The sequence below is a fragment of the Ictalurus punctatus genome, chromosome 21 (assembly GCF_001660625.3).
Source record: "Ictalurus punctatus breed USDA103 chromosome 21, Coco_2.0, whole genome shotgun sequence".
Classification (NCBI taxonomy): domain Eukaryota; kingdom Metazoa; phylum Chordata; class Actinopteri; order Siluriformes; family Ictaluridae; genus Ictalurus; species Ictalurus punctatus.
In genome coordinates this window covers 9049623-9072185 of record NC_030436.2, presented here as the reverse complement: position 1 = coordinate 9072185, position 22563 = coordinate 9049623, and the positions used below count along the sequence as shown (strand labels likewise).

At 39.6% G+C, this 22563-nt stretch overlaps 1 protein-coding gene and 1 long non-coding RNA gene across 7 annotated transcripts in view; one reads left to right on the top strand and one right to left on the bottom strand.

Moving 5' to 3' along the window:
* Positions 1–434: 434 nt before the first annotated feature.
* On the bottom strand, positions 435–22008 carry LOC108254998 (uncharacterized). Its single transcript, XR_001810003.3, has 3 exons — positions 18403–22008; positions 12939–18319; positions 435–878 (listed from the first exon to the last, which is right to left on the bottom strand). It is a non-coding gene; the product is annotated as an uncharacterized LOC108254998 (long non-coding RNA).
* Positions 3616–22563, top strand: part of LOC108254997 (band 4.1-like protein 1) — a 101631-nt gene continuing 82683 nt past the window's right edge. For all 6 annotated transcript variants that reach the window (XM_053673950.1, XM_053673951.1, XM_053673952.1 and 3 more), the window contains exon 1: positions 3616–3772. The gene's annotated coding sequence lies outside the window, so the exon portion shown is untranslated. The remainder of the gene's footprint in view (positions 3773–22563) is intronic.

Below are 22563 nucleotides of genomic sequence, written 5' to 3'. Positions count from 1 at the left end.
TAACTAGAAATCGCTAAAAATATGTTGGCGTAACGCTGTCAAAAATCGATTGTTACTGAGAAACCCGAAAGCACCGAGCCATCTGTCCATAAGACTTTCCTTTAAAGCTTCACTTTAAAGTAGCAGTGAATATATATATATATATATATATATATATATATATATATATATATATATATATATATATATATGAATGCTTTTTAAAACCGTTTCATTTTAGCCTCGGGTTTATTAAATCGTCCGATATGGAAGTTCCTGTGAATTAGCTGTTACTATAGAAACGATAAGGTATTGGAACAAGCACGTTAATATAAACCTGTGATTTGCAGCTGCGCTCTTGTCAGAGCTTCTGTTATAGAAAATTACTGTGAATTCAACATTGCTGTGGTATAATCTTTAATATATGTGGTATAATCTATAATAATCTATAATAATATATGATATAAACATTAGAATGGGTTACACTGACATGATTACGGTGGATAATTCACTCCCCTCCAAATGTTTAGGAGAACATTTCCTGCCAAAGCTACACATTTGACTTATATAACCTGTTAAAGTTCATCCATATTGGGCCATTTCAAAACTCATGGACCTACGAGTAGCAAACATAAGCAAATGAGCATTTGTTTAAACTACAGATATAAATTTGGTTCATTGGAACACTCAAGTACACAACCTGTTTCTCTTATAAAGAAACGAATTTCCGTCCGTACTTCTGCGTCTTGGCTGGATGCTCGGGTTGCTCGCTGTACTTTTCCACTGAAGGCCCATGTGTAGGTAAACATGCAGTGACGCATGGAGGCTAAACTGCTGGACACAGGCACTTGATGTTGTTTGCACGAAGGACAAGCTGTTGTCACAGGCCGAGTCCAGGTCTGAGAGATGGAAAAATTGATCAGACAGGAATCAGGGATGCACTCCGTGACGAGATGAACAGTCGAAATGACCTATTTTTAATTCAACTCCGAAATTATCAGCACCCTTTACGAAAGTGTGAATAAATGATTCGATTTAAAATGAACAACACGTGCAATGAGTAATATTTGGAGCTGAGATCTGTTATAAGAATGCTGTATGGTGCGATGTCAACACAATATTTATTTTTCGAAAGTGCAATCCTTTCTGTAAAAAAAAAAAGCGCCACTGTTTCCAAAAATATTGGCACCAGGCAGGAAATAACAGTACTCAGCCTGAAACAAGATTGGAGAGACTTGTTGAAGCTCTCGTCAATGGAGAGCATTTTTATTCAAGCTCGTTTGTATTCATAGGTTTGTCCATGTGGATGATTTCCAGGGAGTTGTTCAAATCCAGAGACAGACTAATTTCTGCCCACAACCATTTCTATATTGTTTTGGTGCATTTCTGGGGTCAAGACATTTTTTTTTTACATATCCGTTTAAACAAGGCTTAACCACATGACAGAGACAACCAAATTTTGTGCTAAAATATCCTGCTTCATAGCAGATTTCACAATGACATCAGTCTTATCAAGAAGCAACACTGATTCGTCAATGATCCACATCTGTACTGTGTGTTTATCTTGGTGGCTTTTTCTTTTCATAATTTCTTCTTTTTCTACCAAATGTGCTGATTGTGTGAATCTGATATTTGTTCAAAGCTTATAGAACTACAGCACTCCTGGATTTTTACTACAGCCAGTTTTAGACTCTGCAGTTTCAGTTGGTCTTTGAGGATTATTACTTGTCACACTGTACGAGATCCCAATAAAGTCTTGGCCGAGTTCTATAACAGTCTGTACAACAACGTGGGTTCTCCATGATGGATTATACGACGGCAATCCTCTAACCATAGACCTGCAATGAAAGAAAACGACTACATTCTGCTTATATCATCGATCAGCGTGAGCCAGCTTTAGCTGAAAAGTGGTAATAAGGATATTTTTCATGTCCATTAGCACGTTTCAGTTGAAAAAAGCAACAAAACTTTAATTTGACAGTACTTACAGTACTTCAGCATTATTGTTAGCACCCCAATATTGTACAGAAACTACAGAGTGTCCCAAAAGTCTCCATACATATAAGGGAAATAAACAGTTTTTAGCAAAATGTCTTTCATACTTAGTTCATAGTGTATGCATGTATATATATATATATATATATATATATATATATATATATATATATATATATATATATATATATATATTTTCAGACAGCCGTTAAAAATGCCTTTGACAAAAGAAGAACGTATTGAAATCATTCTCATGGCTGGATCATGGACTTTAGCAGGAAACACGGTAAGCACATCACACACAACACTTTTGACAAACTTATTTTCAAATTCAAAAAGACAGGAAGTGCTGCGGACCGACGGAGAACAAGCCGACGTCTACGAACACCCACTGACGAAGGCACAACCGACGTTGAGCTGGCAAACACAGTCCCATATGTATTAATGGAGACTTTTGGGACAACTCAAGCTAAATATTCAATAAGTACACATTTCACACATGTGGTTTGTGCATGTGGGTGATCTCTTTTAATGTTCACATCAGGTGTGAGAGCTAACCGCTCTCCATGCTGCACTCCGAGAAATGTGATCGGTTCATCTCATCACGTTACTTCCAGTTTCTACTTTCGTGATGCTGGGGAAAGTGCTATTAAGGCTGCTGATACGGTATATAAAATCAAAGGCACATCCTGAGCTGGCCTGTAGATACAATCAGCTCTGTGTTCACAAGTATTTATGCACAATGACATCCAGAACACGTTTTTATTGCCGGTTTGAGTTTTGGTACCATGAAAAATAATAACATAATAACAACAGCAAATAGATGAAACCAATGCCTACTATTTTGCAAATCTGCATGATTCAGAAGGATCCTTCCATCCTGCGATAATGAGACCCTTCATCCAACAGTCCTGAGTGCACACTCCAGTTTTCAGACCAAGTTGTAAAAACATCTTTAACCTCATGGCAGAGGCAGCCTGACAAATCATGTCTTTTAAGTATGGCATGTATTTCTTTAGAAGGGTCAATAATTGTGTTGCGTTAAGAGAAAATTATTGTTGGGGTGGATAATTTCCCTGCTGAAAAACAAAACAAAAAAAAACAACAGAAACCATCCTAAAAATTTGTAATGGTTTTAATGGTTATAATGGGAGTTGTATTGGTTTTAACAGAAACTCTAATGGTCCCTGTGGGTTTCTACTGGTAATTTGTTTCCTTCTTTTGGTGGCATATTATTTCCAGTGGATACCATTAAGGACCGGTAATGGTAATTATTTTTTTAATGGTTAGCTGATGGTTTGTAATGGTAGGCTATTTGTAATGGAAACCTTTAGAAATTCTCTGATGGTGTTTATTGTTTTTATCAGCAGGGCTGGATCATGGGCTCATGGAGTGCATTATGAGCGCTCTGTGTTATGGATTATCATAATCGCGGTTCGTGTCCCGGTTTGATCGATTGGAAGACTGCGCCGGTCGGTCGCTGTATAGGCAACTGATTGCACGCGCGCGCAAAAAAAAGGAAAGGGACAGAAAATCGATCAGGCGCAGAGGCACGCGGAGAGAAAACGCCTCATCCCTCCTACAGTAGATCCTCCTCCTCCTTCCCTTCTTCTCTCTCTCTCTCTCTCTCTCTCTCTCTCTCTCTCTCTCTCTGTGTGTGCTCTGCTCCGCCTCTGGTGCTCGCGGGCTCGTTAAGCAGGCAAGCGCGCGCGTTCTTTGCCACCGCAGCGTCTCGCGTGCAACTCTCATCTGGTCGGTCGTGTTCACACACCGCGCCCGGAGGAGCGCGTGATATCAGGTAGGTAAACAAATTCTAATACGAACACCAGCGTTTCTAATGTATGCTGCTCCTTTATTATTATTATTATTATTATTATTATTATTATTATTAATTTCATAAAATTGAAGCTACTTAAACATCCCAGTCGTTGTCGTGGAAGTCGCATATTTGAACATTATGTTATGTCATGTTTGGATGTCAGTGTGTTTGCATGTCGCATCTTCCGTATGCGAGAAAGACAACAATGTAGGCTACACAATATACATAATGCATAGAGAATTTAACGCATAATAAAACACAAACTAGCTGTCAAACCTGAAAACCACTCCTCCAACCAACCCTGCACAAATCCTCATTCACTTTTATTATTATTATTATTATTCTTTTTAAAATACTACATTCTTATTCTCGGGTATCATCAAGTGCGCATTATATCCTTATTCTACACTATGTAAATGCACTTATTTACTGAAATGACAATAATGTTTTTTTTTTTTTTTTTTTTTTTTTTTTTGGTAATTCTCCAAGCTGTTGAACCCTGACGTGAGCGTTCACAGAGCCTGTGTTGCTCACGCTGTTGCCTTGATTATAATAATATCCAATGCACAGAGACTTGCTGTAGTACATAAGTAGGAGCTACTTATGTAATGCAGAAACGGTGAAACGTTTAAAAGGGCACGCGCATGACTCCTCAAAAATCAACACATTGCCAGGAGATTAGTTTTTGGTTTGCACTTACATTACACACGCAAGTGTACACTCTCAGAAACAAAGGCATCAAACTGTAGGTAGTACAGCATGTTTCACTCGGGAAGGTGTATAACAGGTATGCAAGGTAAGGCTGGGGAATATGAGATATTGTGATAAATGATATCACGATACACTTTTCTGAGATCACAGGTATATATACCAGGATATAACTAACGATTACAAGCTGATTATTTCTTGCTTGGAGTATATATTTTCACCTGTCCATAAATAAAATGAGTCTTGGATGAAGATCAGAAAGAATTCTCAAATATATCAAAATTTCGAATTGATTAAAAATGTTTTATGCCCACGATGAAAACGTCTGATATTCCAAATAAAACATTTCCACATTGTTTTTTTTTTGTCCGTATGTCCCTAATATGGAGTCTATGGATAAAATTCAATGATGGCTTGAACACAGCAAACATTTTAACGAATTGAATGATTACATACTTTACGTGCTTTTATTTTAATTAAATTTAAAAAAAAAGCAATTAAAAAAGCAATACTACTATTTTGTATGGTAATGGGTGTCGTGTATCGTGGAAATGTATTGAAGTATTGTGATATGATATTTTTGCGTTATCACCCACGCCTACCTTAAGGATCACCTTCAGTCTAAAAGCTAAAGCTAAAGACAAAAGTGCTGTAGCTAATTGCAGCCGTGCCGATATTCGGTATAACTGCACAAATGCGATCGCAGTGTTGCTTTTATACAACAGCTCTATAAACAAGAAATTAATATTTGATAATAACTGATATTTCAGACACAGTATGGATAAATGTTCTGTTTATTTTTGCTCCGCTAGCAGGAATAGATCCCAAAGAAGCCACACTCACTATCTAGCATGTCGACTAGCTGGCTAGCTAGCTCACATTGATCTGTACGTTCTTTTTAAAGGAGCTTCTGGTAAAATTGGCTTCCCTTCTTCCTGTTCATCTTCATCTGACGAGCTTTCATATTTTAAGTTAAAAATATCGCTTGCCATGTCCGCTGATGATGTCTCCAACTCTACTGTAGTAACCCAGGAATTTTGTAGGAATTTTGTGGTGAACACAGACGAGCAGAGCGATACATGGAGTAAAACGTCCCAATGCCGTTATAGTAAATATAAACACTCTTGGAATGCTGCTCGTCCAATCAAATTAAGGCGGCAGTAGGGTCGGCTGCCGTCACGACTGCTCCGTGACTTTTTTTTGTATACTTTTGTTTAATTTCCACGCCTTTCTTACTTTCTACCTCTTTTTCTTTTCACCATGGCTACAATTAGTTATGACAGAATTACTCTTATTTTTATTGGTGTACAAAACAGTCATCGCTATTAGTACGGGATCTGTCCTGGCCAAGTGAGATACTGAGAAGGTACAAAGAACGCGACCATTACCGGCGGCCCTGAGGGAAACGAGGTGGAGTCAGGAACAGGCCGAGGGCTCGCACACACCATGCTACCCTGTCTAGCATCCTGCTAGATAACGTCCAGTTTCTGAAGAACAAGCTGGATGACCTCAGAGCCAGGATCAAGTTCCAGGAGGACATTCGGGACCTCTCTGCTTCACCGAGACATGGCTGAACCCAGCAGTTCTGGTCCATGCCATCCAGCCGGCTGACTTCTTCTCAATTCACCTCATGGACATAACAACAGAGTTGGGGAAGACAAGGAGAGGTGGAGTGTGTCTGATGCTGAACAGCAGCTGGTGTGAGAGTGCAAGCATTGTTCCTCTAACACGCTCCTGTTCAGCCAACCTGGAGCGTTTGACCATCAAATGTCGCTCTTTCTACCTTCCACGGGAATTTACCTTAGTCATATTCATCGCTGTTTATACGCCACCAGGCGGACCACCAGGCGGACACGGATACTGCTTTATGTGAGCTTCATGATGTTCTCACCATTCATCAGACAAATCATCGGGCTGCTGCACTCATTGTAGCAAAGGAGCCAATTTCAGACGCTCAGTGTCAAACCTCCACCAGCACATCACCTGCCCCACCAGGGTAGAGAGAACGCTATACCATTGCTACACCCCATTTAAGGACAGTTACAGAGCACAGGCTCATCCACCGGTTGGAAAATCCAACCTCTAGAAAGACGCTTGCAGACGCTGCTATGGCAGATGAGTTCAACACTTTCTACGCTCGCTTCGAGGCTGCAGCAAACAGCGCTAATGACTCAATCAGCGTGAATGACTGCATGCAGACGACGAATGCCATAGCAGAAAATACTTTCATCATCTCTGAGCACGATGTGAGGATGGCTTTTAGGAGAGTGAACAACAAACACGTCAATGGTGTTCGGCCAAACACAGAATTCCCATTGTACTACAATGAGGCTTGGTGAAGTTACAATTTGTGTTTGAGTTTTAACCTTCTATCAGAACCAACTAGGGTTTTCGCTAAAATATCATGCTACATTGCAGGATTAATAAATATTTTTGTGAATGTTTATTGGAAGTGTTGAATTGTTCCGTCTGTATCTAGTGTATCAGGACACATCCTGATCCAAACAATCAGAAAGAAACTCTTTCTTCCCTTATTTTCCTTCCTGTTATTGCAGTCGAGATGCACTTTTGTACTAACTTTAGCCTAAAATGTGTTAATACACAATATACTGCTGTAACATCATAGTTTTCTATCGAGTACAATGCAAGACCTTGGAATTAAGATTCAAGCTGAGTTATTCAAAATGAGTTAATTCTATACATATGTTGTGTTATGCCACTGAAGTTTAGTTTTTATTTTTAATGCTGAGTAGCTTTAAATATTTATTCACCTTATCGTCCCAAGGTTTCAATAATACAACACAGTACCCTGAAATCCACCTGTCATTACTACATTTCAAGCATCTGTTCTGTATTACACTGAGCCGAGGCAGTCTTGAAGTTTCCACTCTGCGACTACGTTCAGACCCGCCTTGAGAAACTTTATGCTCGTTTCGTCATGCAGGCAATATCAGCTTGTTTTTGTTCTGCATGGTACACTGCGATAAGGAGCGATAAGGGTGCAGTGAAGTTATAGATGGGTGCGAAGCGAAACAGGTGTTCCCTAATTCACAGATCTCGGTTCGGTAAAGTGAAAAAAGCTGACTTTTACGCCGATATTTAATCTCCTGTGGTGCTTTTGCATTTCACGTCTCATGGTGAAGCTAAAGGTGTGTTTGGAAAATGACTTTTCAATTACATCCTGTAGCTTTGATCGCTGTCATATTGTTGTTTAGATTTGTTTTTGAAGATTATTCTCATTTACATGTGGAATAAAAAAAAAAAAAAAACAACGAAAAACACATAAACAATGTATTTTGGAGCAGAACAATTATCTCACATTGTAATCATGTGCATTTTGCTACAGCAAAGCCTCTATTTACAAGTATGCCATGGTATATCTTATTGCAGGAGCACTGGAATAAGTACATATTTGGACTTAATAGACTAAAAAGACCCATCTGAGAGGCTTTATTTGTTTGTTTGTTTTTGCTAATAAGTGAACCTAATGTGACAGTGGCAAGGAAACTCTCCCTGAAACAACATGAGAAAGGAACCCGTATGGTGTTGAAAAAGAAACAAACTGGACAAGGGAACATTGTTCCAGTCTTCAGCTGTGCAGTTCTGGTGACCCTGGACGCTCAGATCACTGTTCTTGGCTGAACCCGATGAGGTCTGCTGCTGTTCTAGCTCGTCAGCCACAAGGTTTGACGTGTTGTGCATTCTGAGATGCTTTTCTGCTCATCACGGTTGTAAAGAGTGGTTATGTGAGTTACTCTCAGCTCGAATTAGTCTGGACATTTTCCTCTGAGCTCTCTCATCAGCAAGGCGTTTCCACACACTGAACTGCCTCTCACTGGATGTGTTTTGCACCATTCTTTGTAAACTCTAGCGACAATCCCAGGAGATCATCAGTTTCTGAAATACTCAAACCAGCCCATCTGGCACCAACAACCATGTCACGGTTAATCACAATTCACAAGTCACAAGTCATTTAGATCACAATTTTTCTCCATTCTGATGTTGGATTAGGGCTGTACGATTATGGCCGAAATGATAATCCAGATTATTTTGATCAATATTGAGATCTCGATTATTTATCACGATTATTCATTGATTTTAGGGACAACATATTTTTATTGCACTTTCACATTTTTAAATAAGAAGACCGCTGCTTTCACCTCCATGTTGTGCTACATTCCTGCTAATGTACAAATCTTTGCATCAAATTAGACCGGTCCTTAAAATGCATCATCTCATAGAAGCAAAATATAAATCAAATTGTACCCCAAATATAGGATAAGTAAAAATAAAAACGCCATCAACCAAATGAAAATATGCAACAAATATAACAATATGCAACCAAATGAAAATAATTCAGGCGTATGCAGAAAAGGCAATAACAGTGTTTACAGGAGGAGAGACGCAGACAATTTCTTTAATAATAATTACAAAAATTTAGGAGCACAGTTGAAGTTGAGGTTTTTAATTTTTTAAAAAATTTTGATTATTTTGACACCGGTGCAAATAAATATTTATTCAAAGTCGCACAAAATACTTTTCAGTCACAAACGTGAGTGAAATGGTCGCACAGTAGAGCCCTGAGTTTATCTGCAAAATTTTTTTCCCGTTCAGCGTGATGAGATTTAATGTCCGACAACCTCTGCAGTGCCATTTAGCATCATTCTAGTGTCCTGATTTCCACTCGCGCAAGCGCTTGAGCTTGCAGCGAAGCTGGCAGCTTGAGCGCTAAAATGATAACTCCATTTCCAGGTTTTGGCACTACAAAATGACGCCATTGGCTGCAAATTTAGGAAGCGCTTGATTTGATCTGCAGTGGAGTTTTCTATGAGCGGACTATAAAGCGAACTTTAGACGGCGATATCGCAGTCGATCATGTTTATTTAATCATGGGCAGTCAATCATAATCGCGATCGATATTCGATTAATTGTGCAGCCCTATGTTGGATGTTTGAATATTATGGTTTTGTATCTGCATGAGTTTATGCATTACGCCACTGCCACATGACTGGCTGATTGGATAACTGCATGAATGAGCAGGTGTACTCACAGCTTTTCGATGTTGTTTCTCGCCTTCTGATTCTGTATTCTCAGCCAAGCTTCAGGAGTGTGTGTGTGTGTGAGATTATGTGGTACAGCGCCTATGCACAGTGAATGTTAAAGGATAGTGGATCTGTCATGCAAATACTACAGAATGGAAACCTTTCTTGAAACAGAACGCAGCCGTCGAATGAACTCATCATCTGCTTGGGATGTGGTCTGATCACATGACCATCAGGAGCCAGTCACAGGATGATACACAGTGATTTCCATTCACATTATACTGTGAAAATGACATTTTCAAATATAACCTGCCCTGAAAGCACCATTTGAGTGTGGTTAGAAGGCCAAAACGGAGAAAAAAAAAGTAATGTTTTTTTTTTTTTTTTTTAATATAATATGTATTAGTTTGGACAAGGCCTGGGGCTGCAGGTCAGTAGGTGCTGAAATCCTCATCACTGCTTTTTGATCTTTCCATCTTTCATCTCACCTCGTGCAGATGACTGCAGCCGAAGCTGATGTAAGACTATTCAGAGATCCCCGCCAGCGGAGAATTGATTCGTTTTTTCCTCACCAGCTGGAAAACGTTTCAGTCCAGCTGTTAGGCCACAATAGATATAGAGATATAAAAGCACTCTAAGTACATCTTCCTTCATTTTATACCTTAAACACTGCCTCATTGATCAGCTTTAACCTCATGCAATTTGTGTAACACACATAATCTTTGGCTTATCCTTTTAAGGTTATCGACCAACATACTGACCAAATCAGAAGATCTCTGATCGCAAGATCACCGAAAACCTTCTTCCAATTAGCATTTTTCCAATACGTTGGTTAAATAACTAGCATAACTAACATTTATACAAAGACAGGCTACCAGTGTTATGTACTCGGGAGTAAGCTCTTTGTTGTTAAGATGTAATGCTAATGCTTTGAAATTCTATTGAGTAAAATGTTATCACTCACTTTTTTTTTGCTCTTAGAACGGTTGAGCAGGAAAACACTCTTAACTTTGGCATTCCTTTTTATCGATTTATTATGATTATTTTTATTTTAACCCTAAAAAATTGTCATTTGCCACTTTTTATCCACCAGCCAACCGACATCAACCGATTGTTGAGGGTGAAGGCTAACATGTGCTTCCTCCAAGAACCACATGAAACTGCTATCTACCCGCTTACACATACACGAGCTCGCAGATGCACACGATTGCCTAGTGTCACAAGTTTTGCAGACAGAAATCACACACCGTTACATTTTCCATCTAAAAGCTACCAATAGGAGGGCAGTATAGGATGAAAAAGCCAGGGAACAGCTACAAATATGATCGTAGCAGTGATGACAAATGTAAACAAATACACTAATGGTTAGAAAAGTATCCTTATTACCACAAGCTCACTTTGAAGAATGGATATTCCACATGGTTGTCTTTTTGCCCTGGCATGAAGAGCTCCAAATTCTTCTTTTTTGGCTTTTAAAAATATTTTCTCTAGACATCTAGAGCTTGTTTCTTAGTAATTGTTTTTAATCGTAGGTTTGTTTTTAGAGGATCTTCATCAATAATTCGACATGGGGAACACACTTTATCGTACAATGAGTTATAATTATACAAAAAAGTAATGATCTTAAAATTGACACAGTGTAAAGTCAGTTATACTGAATATTGGACAATCTGCAATTTGAATAATCCCCAATCTTGCTAGTTGCTTGATTTGTTTGTCTTTTCTTTTCTTTTTCTCTCGGAATATTTAATAGAAAATCTGCACAGTAAGGTTGGACAAAATGAATAAATAATGAAAAAGTATACTTTATAAAAAGCTTGGCTTTGCACTTGTGATTTGGTTCAAAGATATTTAAGGGCTGTAGGGGGAAGGGAGCCAAGCCTCACTGTGTAAACGCACTCTAAAGTTTACATCACTGTAATGCCACACACACACACACACACACGCACACACACGCATGGGCGCGCGCACACACTCACACACCAGCACACACCCACCAACACACACACACATGCACACACACCAGCTCACACCCACCAACACACACACCCACCAACACACACACACACACATAGGCGCATGCACACACACACACACACACGCACACACAAGCACACACCCACCAACACACACACCCACCAACACACACACTCACACACACACATGCTCGTGCTCACTGTTGTGCTTTAACAAACACCTCGAGGAAGGGAGGATAGCTCAGGTCGACATTCGCGCTGGAGAACCGTACATCTGGTTTTAGCGAACAGGGTGTTGACTCTAGTTCCCATTGTTAATAAACGTTTATTCAATTTTATTTTAAGAGCGTTGCAGAAGAACATCACATGTCATCAATCCAGAACCTCCAGTCATGCATGTTTCTGTATTCGCACAGCCTGTAGAGACGTGTTCAAACACATCCATGCACACACTTGGAAAAACCGGTGTCCTGTTTTTAAAAAAAAATTTTTTTTAGGCCTCATGCTGTTTTTTTCTCTTTCTCTCACAACTATGGCACTGTTTTTCTCACAAAAGCCTGACGTCACTTTCTTTTGTGTTTCCCCTCCAAAATAAATCCTATTGTGTGAGGAAAGCAGACGGCGCTTACACATGTATTTATTCATTTAATTATTCATCAGCCTTCCCTATTTAGTTAGTCATTAATCATTTCTTGGGTCCAGTGTGTCTGTTATCTTTTTTGGCCACACTTGGATTTGGGAAAGTACATTCACATGCTGTTTTAATTGCTTTATTTATTTATTTATTACCTCTGTATGTTTCTCCTGCTAATAAGATGCAAGTTTAATTTGATTTTCAAAGCTGAGTAGGTCTGCCTATAGCTATCCTAACTTATTTTCACCTTCTTTACAATAAGGTGCAAGTCATGTTTCATTTGAGCCATATCAAAAAAAATTAAGACAAAAAAAAAAAAAAACACCTCTCTATAAATTTGTAAAATGAGCTTAACTTCCTGACATCAGATTTGAAACATTTAGCTCATTTATTTAGACAATATATAAAGAGATAGATCAAAGATGCGTTCAAAGAAAATTAAGGGAAGGGAAATTTTATTAAATCAATATTTTATGTATTTAAAAAATGGCATAAATGCTCTCAAGTAAACTCACTGTTGCAACCTGGAACTGAAATGGACTTCATTTGGATTATATATCAAGAATACACACAAAATATCCCATTATTTTGAAGCAGAGTGAAAAATCAATATACAATAGGGCCTCCCTATACTTAGGGGATAGATTCCAGGCCCCCCAGCAGATGCCTGAAACCGCAGATAGTAGCGAACACTATATACTGTGCATAAGTATGATAAAGTTTAGTAATAGCACAAAATTATTTTTCTTTTTTCACAATTTCCTGCATAGTCAATTCGTTCTTACCGTACATCCTGGCAACCTCAGCATCCGTTGTTACCCAGATGTGGATGGGTTCCCTTCTGAGTCTGGTTTCTCTCAAGGTTTCTTCCTCAGATCATCTTAGGGAGTTTTTCCTCACCACCGTCACCACCTGCTTGCTCAATAGGGATTAATTCATATGCTTAAAATCTGTATGCTGTGTTTATATGTTTCTATAATACTGCTTTGAGACAATGTCCACTGTTAAATGCACTATACAAATAAAATTGAATTGAATTGAATTGAATTTTATTTCTTTCCCTATTAAATCGAGAATTTTCACCTTTTCACTTAAAGGAAGCATTTTACCACTTCTCTTTGGCACGTCCGATTTGCCCGCATCACCACTTTTGCACTTTGTGGCCATTATTAGGCAAAATAAGGGTTACTTGAACACACGCACTGCGATACCGTGAGAGTTGATCTGATAACCGAGACAGTTACTAAGTGACTAACGGTGTGGATGATTAAGACCAGGGGTAGCGCTGTACGAGAGTTCATCATGTCACTCAGAACGACACACAATTTCCATTTATGAATGTTTACTGTATTTCTGGAATTTTCTGATCCAAATTACCGAAACAGTGGATATAGGAGTTCTACTGTAGTTTTCAAAATGATTTACGATTAAGAAACGTTAAAGTTGTGTAAATTAGTTCTGGTGCAATGAGTTTCCATTATTTTCCAAGACATACAATTAGACCATACCTAAACAAACAACTTTTATGAATTGATGAAAGAGCTATCAAAAATAAATCTGGGACACAGTACTAGAATCATTTCAATCAGGGCGTGCTTCTAAAAAAAAATATCCCAAACTTTGAAAATCCTGCAGAGCAACATTAAATCAGTTTTTTTTATTTTTTTATTTTTTTTAAATGGAAAGAATGAATATAGCACAGGCAGCTGTCCAAAAATGTCAGGGGGTGAATACTTACGCAACACACTGTATTATTGTTATTTTTAGACAGTGGTGTTAGGGATTTAAATAAAACACTTAAAAAAAAGACTGCTTGGTCTTGCAGTGTATTCTTTTTTTTTTTTTAATTTAGAAATTCAGACATTTATGACATTTAACAAAAGCAAAAACAAAAGCAGTCCCACCTCTCTCCATAGACCTGCACTGTTTTACAGTCTATTATGGGGACATAAAGATATGTATCTTAATAGCTAACAATGATGGCTGCAAGCAATGAATGTTTTGTTTCTCAGAGCCAAACCTACAGAAAACATCCTGCTAACCTAAAATTGTTAGCTGAACTATAGTTGTAATCCCACTTGAACAGTTACTCTTGATTGATTAGAACTTGTTTAGACCCGTCCTGTCCCAGGACTCTCAGACTATCAGTGTTTGTGTGTGTTCAAGGTGTGGGAGGTGTGGTAGGGTTAGAAGCTGACATTTGTCTGTGTGACCTGCAGATTGATTTGCAACAGCACTTTTATTTGCAACTCAAATCCGTGAGGTGGCACTTCCTGGTATTTGAGAGGCAGTGAAAACAAGTCAGAGCACTTTTTCTCGAAGCTCTGCTCTGTCACCGCTGCTCTCGAATTCTCATCGCTTGTTTGCACATTAGAACACATTAGAGGTCTGCAAATGTTACGATCATTACCCGAGTGCCTTTTGGGGCTTGTTGTCCTGCTTCCGTAATGTTGGTGAATGCGAGTGGGGAGGAGTGTGTGTGTATGTGTGTGTAGAGCTAAAGCCGGTGGTCTCGCTCAGTCTGTGTGGAATGTTCCCAAGCTTTCTGTTTTTTCTAGCCAAAGGGTGAATGCGGTCATGTCCAATGCAGAAATCATCACAGAGAATAAAAATCCATCCTCATGAAGAATGTGGGATAAAGCGATCGAGAGATAGCGAATGAGAACATGTAAAAAGTGAGGCGTCGTTTTCAAGAGACTTGAGATTTAAAACATCACTTTCGGTATTGTTCCGGTTTTTGTAATAGACTCAAAAATATACCATGCTAAATGCAATTATGGAATTCATAGCTCTATATTGCGCCGAAAGGGACGTCAGGGACTCGCGTGATTGCATTAAGTAGTTACGTTCATTTCGTGAGGATAGGATTGTGCCTCCTCCTACAGCTGTCTGTCATGAATGGATTCCTTCAGCGACTTTAATGCCACACTGGACTGCCGTCGGTGTGAGGACTCACTCAGCCCTAGAACAAGCTGTGCTGATTATGGGACATGGGGGCTACTTTGTTGCCATGGTAATTTTAAGAGGGTTGAGTAGGTGGTAATGAGCCCCGGCGCTTTAGTGACATCATCAGCATTATTCCAGCTCTATTCACCACAACACTGTATCTCAAGTGGATTCTGTGGACCCACAAACCCCTGCACACATCCTGTATTTAAAACGACAAAATACTTCATGACAAATAAGTGTCGAAAGCAATTAGCCTGAAATTAAAAGATCTAGGTAGTTAATGGAAACCTGGAGTGTAAGTCAATTATCAACGTCTTTATCTAGCGTATTATATTCCTGGTGCATGGTGAGAGGACACAAAGGAGAGGAAGCTCTTCATCCTGCTCTCTGTCTCTAAACAAGCCATTTTCTAGCATGAATCAGTGTGTCCTCTTGGCTGACCCTTCTGCAGTGTTTTGGCTGCTTTCGTTCTCCAAGGCACGGTCTCTGGCCCTTGCCTTGCTTATTGCACAGCGCTGTTGCCTGCTCGAATCTGATTGGTCGGGAAATGTTGCTTGATTTTCTACAACAGCAGGTCTGACGTTTATATTAATGCACTCATTGTAATGCGTTATCGTTTCTGTAGTAACAACATACACAGGGGCTTGTACGGTGGGCACTCCATGTGAACCGGTTGAAATGAACACACGTAATCGTTGCTGTGGTGAAATTTTCAGTGAGGAGATATTTATTTATTTAATATTTCTGGACAGAGCCTTGAGTGTCATCGCTTTGTAACAGTCAGCATCATAACCACTGCTTTCTCTGAGAACTTCAATCCCCCACCATTAGCCACGCCCACTCACGCCCAGTTTGTTAGCCTCGTTGCTAAGTTTTGTTTGCCTTTTAGTGTTTTGTTCACTATGTTTTGCCTTTTCCTTACTGCTTTGCTTTTTCTTAGTGTTTTATTGGGTTGTCTGCCTCTTGATTACTGTAATTAAAGCCTCTGTTTAATTCAGAAATCTGCATGTCTTTGCTAGATTGTCCTGCTTCTGAAAGTCTGAGTTAAAGCTGTAACTGTGAGGTTAAAGCTGTGAGGACAGTGGAGTTTATGTGTTGTGGTTTCTCACTAACATGACAAATTGTTTTTTTTTGTCTTTTTTAACAAGATAGAGTAAAAAAAACAAGAGGCTAGTGAGGGAATGACTGTTTATAGCTTCTATAACGTAAGTGATAACAGGAACTAACTTACTATAACCATAAACAGTTCAAATGTACTGTAATATATGCTAAAAATGGTTAGCATTGGCAGATCTTTATGGCTGTTGGATAAGATGAATAAAATGCTTCAGGATGTGATATTAAATGAAAATAATCAACTTCAGGATGATAACAGGAACTACGCTTTATCACACCAAACTGTCGCTGAAATATTTTCCTGTAACAGCATACCCTGAAGTGTTCTATTCTTTACTTAACGATGTATCTAACTGCATTAGGGTGCCTCGTCAACAAGCACAAATCTGTTACTCAACGTGTCCCTCAGGGCTCTGCACTCAGTCCACACATTTTCAGAGCCTAAAAGCATTCTGTTGATCTGAAAGCATGTGGACGCTGCTTAAAGTGTTTTCTGCCTTTATTTTTGGGGGTGGTTGTAATATTTAGAAGTGTCCATGATAACAATATTGTTTGTTAGATATCACAGTAAGGACGCCAGCTTTAGGTTTAGCCGTTCTAACTGATAGGAATTGAGATGGTGTACTGTAAGAGTCAGGATGTTCTGGTGAGCCGCAGCTCTCAGTGTGATTGCAATGAGTCAGCACATTCGGAAAGCTGGGAGGCTTTTAACCTCCATCTATCCCTCCTCAGCATCGACACTTTTGTTTTTTCATCTGTTCCTTTTTTGTTGCCTGGGGAATGCATTTAAGTGCCCTGCCAATTCCAGGAAGAGATGTGTGGATCAGACTTGTGATCCTTGAGTTGCTGTGTTGATGTTTGTGTTGGTGTTTATGTGGCGGTGTTGATTTAGCTATCTTCTCAGCATGCTCGCAGCACAGATCAAGTCTGAACTCTAGACCTATACAAGTTTTTAAGTGCATGACTGGCCTACGACTGCATAGTGTAATCCATTTTTTGGTAATTACCACTGCATTGTGGTGTAGCGGATAGTTTTGCAGCCTCACATCTCCAGGGTCCCCGGTTCAATCTCGGGCTCATGTTACTGTCTGTGTGGAGTTTTGTATGTTCTCTCTGTACCCGTGTGGGTTCCTCTGGGTTCTCTGGTTTCCTCCAACCTCCTAAAAGTATGTCAGTTGGGTGGAATGATGACTCTAAATTACCCCTAGGTAATTAACTGCCAAGCCACCGCTGCCACATTTCTAAGTCTCTATTTAAATGAAGCATGTGATCAGACGATACTCCTATGGATTTGACCTAAAATGGATCATAAGGTTTTGCACAAACTTGTGGAGTCCATGCCAGCTCGAGCACACACTGTCATTAAAGCAAAAAAGGGGATGTGTATCAAATACGAAGAAACTCATGTTCACTAGTGGTCTCAGACTTTTGGACCCCACTGTATAGTTCAGTATATTTCAATCATTTCCTTTTGATTTTGTTGAAGTGGATATCCACAGAATGGTTGACAGTACAAGACAGTACAAAAATCCAGTATAAAAATTTCTTTTTTATTTTCATCACTGGCTTGTGTGTATACAGTAACACCCCTAATACACAGCATGATTTATGCCAGACAATCTTCTTCTTCTTCTTCTTCTTCTTCTTCTTCTTCTAGCGTTATTCCCACCTATGGCGGGGTCCGCTTGTCGTCACGTCCGTCTCCGTTTGGCTCGATCAAAGGCGCCTTCGGGGGCGTTCACGTGTCGCGTGTCCTCCTTGATTCGGTCCGTCCATCGTTTCTTGGGTCTACTGCGTGGTCGCCGCCCGTCAAGGTCGAGATGGCTGTCCTCGCCACCAAATATTCTTTGCTGCGTACTAATGTTTATACCAGACAATAAACAGTTTTTTTTTTAGGTGTATTTTAGGGCAAAGTCGTTAGTTGTTAATTAATCTGGGACTGAAAGTGGCAGCACCAGACTGTGAGAATGACTCGAGCTGAAAACATATTCGCAACCCATCTCCAATTGGACGTGTTGACAGACGGTGTAGCGAAGCTTTCAAATCCTTCAGGTTGCTCAAATTTTCGAGGTGTTACCCCACCATCCATTCAATGTTAGAGCTGAAAAAGCATCAAAGAAAAGCTTGTTTTGTAGTCTACTACTTGTATTCTCACAGAATCTCTTCAGAGTGCAATCTACTCACCTCCTAGTCCAGGGATAATTGGAAGAGCGTTTCGAAATCAGTTTGATTTCCTTTTTCAAGCCCTGCCGACAGAGCTGTCTTGTCGAGGAGGCCTTGTTTGGGATCGGCCTGAGTAAGAGGTCTGAGTAATGTTTGGTGTTTGAGTGAACCTGAGCCTCCTCCCTGTCCCTCAGGGCTTGTGCTTCCAAACTGGCCTGACTTGTTCTGTGCAAATGCGAACGCTTTTTAACTTCATAGAAACCGGGATCAGCTGTGGCTTGTTAGAGACACAGTGCATGTGGCTGGACGAGTGCTTAATCTGTGTATGTGTTTATCATAAACATTAATATCTGTAATTGTTTACATGAGCATCGCACGATAGATTGTACGGACGCTACTAAACATTATGCTCATGTTGTTCTGTGGATTCTGCACAATACTTTATTTTACAACTTTGCTGTAAACCCAGTTTAAAGTCTCTGCTGGGTATAATTTATTGATTATATGACTTCCCGTGATCCATCAGAGCTTCCTCGCTCTTTTATGCAATTAAAAACTTGGGGCAGAGTGTCTTACTCAGGACTCCATTAAAAGCAATCTTTAGGGATTTCTAGCGTATAACCATTTGTGAGGTTTTGGAGGCAAAAGTGGATGTGAGTGCAGATATGAATTTAATCAAACAAAACACAAGTACTAATACAATACACTAAATACATGAACTATGAACTATGGGCAGAGAGAAATAACATGAACTAAGAAACTAGACAACATAAGACAAATGCAAGACAACGTGTGCAGTGCAAAACGTGACTAGTGATCATTATCACCAAAAGTGAATCCGGTGCAGACAGTCATGTGACGTGATTAGATGAGGTGCAGTGGCCGATTGGAATCGTACAGTAGACTCTAGTCCTTCTCCGGTATTTACATGACACCATTACAATGATTTTACCCAGTGAGTATTCTTATAGAAAAGTTTTATGTCTCATGTTTTGGGCTGTTTTCTGGAAGAAAAAAAAGAAACGGTTGATAATCTGCATGAACCGTTTGCTCAGTCAAGTGTCACGTGTTGTTGTTTTGTGGCTCTTCCGTGTTGTTAAACCAGACGTTCTTCCCTATTCGAGCACCTGCAGGTTATACCCGAAGGCTTTCTTCAAAAACATGCCTCTGCCCTCTCATTAATGTGCATCGCTCTGTACTGCGCCACACTGCGAATACTCTAAATGTACACTCGGTTTGGTGGTAAACTAGCCCCTGCTGAGATGTAATGCATACATTTTTAATCTCAAACCTCGCCGGAGCCTCTGGCAGTTACGCTGCATTACACTTTTGCCTCAGCGTGTGTTTAGTGTATATACCGTATTATGTTCGAAACGAGTCAGGCCGATTGCTGTTAAAACCACAATGATTGTATCGATGCGGAATTTATCTGATGCTGGCTGTTTGGAAACATAGCACATATCCAATACTGAAGCTATGTTCATTTATTCGAAATAGCCTTTTCGCTGAACGAAAAAACGCAAACTTTAGAGAAACTGTCATTTTGGAGATGAAAGACTCGACTATTATTGAACCGAATGTTCCGAATTACTAATGAGTCGAAATTCCGATCGCTAGTGGATGTGGCCGTTGCTGTTTATTTCATTCAGTTCAAAAGATCTGCGTTTTCATTAACGATGATTATGTGAACATCAACTAGAGGTGGTTGAAATTCACAAATCATTCATAAAATACTCGAAAATAACAAGTTTTAGGAAGTTCTAGTGCAGCTTCCAGATATTTACTCAAATTAAAGTATAACGCCAGAAAAAAAGTATAAATCTAAAAAAAAATTCGCAAGAACATGCTCGAAAGTCACGAATGCAATCGATGTATACTCCTCAAATCACACTGCAAAACGCCAGTAGGTGACAACATGACACGGAGCCGCAATTTCAGTTATAGTGCGACACTTTTCTCAATTCTATGCAAATTAGTCGTGACCAATCCAAACAGTTGGCTCAAATGATTTCTCAGACTAATCCTATGATGCATGTGGTCCTACATTTCTTCAGTTCCCCACTCACAACTTCAATTCCTACCTGCAGTTTAGTATTTACTTTTTGTTTGACGACACAAAAATGAAAGATGGCTGCTTTATCTTATCCATCTAATATTAAATATGTATATACGGATTGGTGTTTGGGTCAAATTTGTAAAAAGTCACTTTTATTATATTCCTATTATAAAACTTATTAGGGGGTGGGGCTAGGTAACAGCTGCGATTGTCATGCCACTAAAAAAAAACTTCCCTCCTTGCATACATAAACAGAACCTGCATGATACGTGAGCTAGATGGATAACCTAGTGTTAGTACTAAACAAAATAAAGTCTGTTATGGTAATACGTACTGAGTTTTACCTTGTGAAATTTATCATTGATAATATAACTTCATAAAAATCCATAAACATGTGACAGCCTAGCAATTTGCTAGACAGTCGGCTAAGTTTGCTAATATTTACTAATATTTAGGGAAGGCATGAGGGCATGGGGGGGGGGATTATGCAGATTTGCATAATCGTGTATATTCATAGACACTTTGATTTTTTAATGAGTTTCTCAGGGAAGTATTATTCGATGTGGATTATCTTAATGCTGTTAATGACATGTTCTTGGGAACGTTTCAAAATTGCTGATGCCACCTTTAAGCTATTTAAATGTTCTTAAAATAAAACTGTAAAGTAAACCATTCCAGCTGTTGCCCACGAGTCTGCGCGCTGAACTTTCTGTCTGTAACACTGAACCTAATAAGGGCATGAATAGTCCTATACAAACAGAAGAGAGACCTGAGGAGGCACTGGAACAACGCCCATTACACACACACACACACACACACACACACACACACACACACACACACACACACACACACACACACACACACACACACACACTCACTCATTCCCTCTCTGTGTATATCTCTCTCTGTGGGTCAATGGATTTCAGTTATGGACGCTTTCCTCTTTTCTTCTCACTTACAGTTTCTATGGATTGCTTTCTGTCCGTCTCATGCATTTTTTCATTCTTTCTTTCCCTCATTCCTCTGTGTGTTTCTTTCTCACAGCAGAGGTCTGGACTCTCTCAGAGAATCATGACCAGGTCCCATGTGGCACGCTGCTGCCTGCTAAAGTGGTCAGTAATGGGAAAGGCAACAAGGACACAGTGGAAAAGTGGGAGAGGGACTGAAATAACATCGCTGTAAATGACAAACTCGATTTCCTCGACTTTTCCCCCTGTTTTTTTCTCTCCGGATAAACGGATGCCAATGTGGAGAAACTTTTTTTCTGTTTGCGTAAGAGGCTCATAAGTGGCTGTCAAGTAATGACAGGCTGAGTGTAAAGAACTCATTGTTTTGTATATATTTTTTTATTTTAAAGAGTGCCATATTGCTCTCCATGACAAGATCTCTGCTTGGAGACCAACCATGTGCCAGTTACAGACACTATGTCTACAAACTAGCTCTACCCAAAACAAATCTACAGTTTGTGTGTTTATGTATTTATTCACTAGTGCTAGGCTGCTCACTGAGGTGGAAAGCCGGATCAGTTTACCCGGTTGGAGTGACACAAATGTGACACAGATCTGATTTTTTCCCCAGGACTTTGTGGACACAAAAATCTGATCTTTTCAAATCAGACCTGAGCCACTTTAGAATGTGGATATTTTTGTATCCTAGATTGCATACATTTCCAATAAGTGTCTATGCGTTGTTAATGAGAACGGTCAGATTGGAATTCATGTGGCTCCCCCCCAGTACATTTTAATAGGCATGTGCGTCTCGTTATCGTCATCGATGAACAGATGAACATGGCTACAATGCTGAAGAAAAAAATTCGTTTAGTGTATTAATGCAGCAATCATCGTCCCTCGAGTGTGTTCCTTTGACGAAAAACTTGAGCGCATTTTGGTTGATAAACCCACTTGTTCTTCTGTAGAAATACCCATATAATCCCATCCTCATCGTGGTTCTGCCATTGCTTGTTCTTCTCCCATACCCACACAGCTCTTGGTGCAGTGCCAGCAATGGATGGTGCAAAAACAGCAAAAGCAATCCATCCGGCCTCAGCAGATCTAATCTGAGCGCTAAAATCAAAATTGTGCAGTAAATCTTGTAAAGTGACTGTAGTTTTCATGTATGTCCAC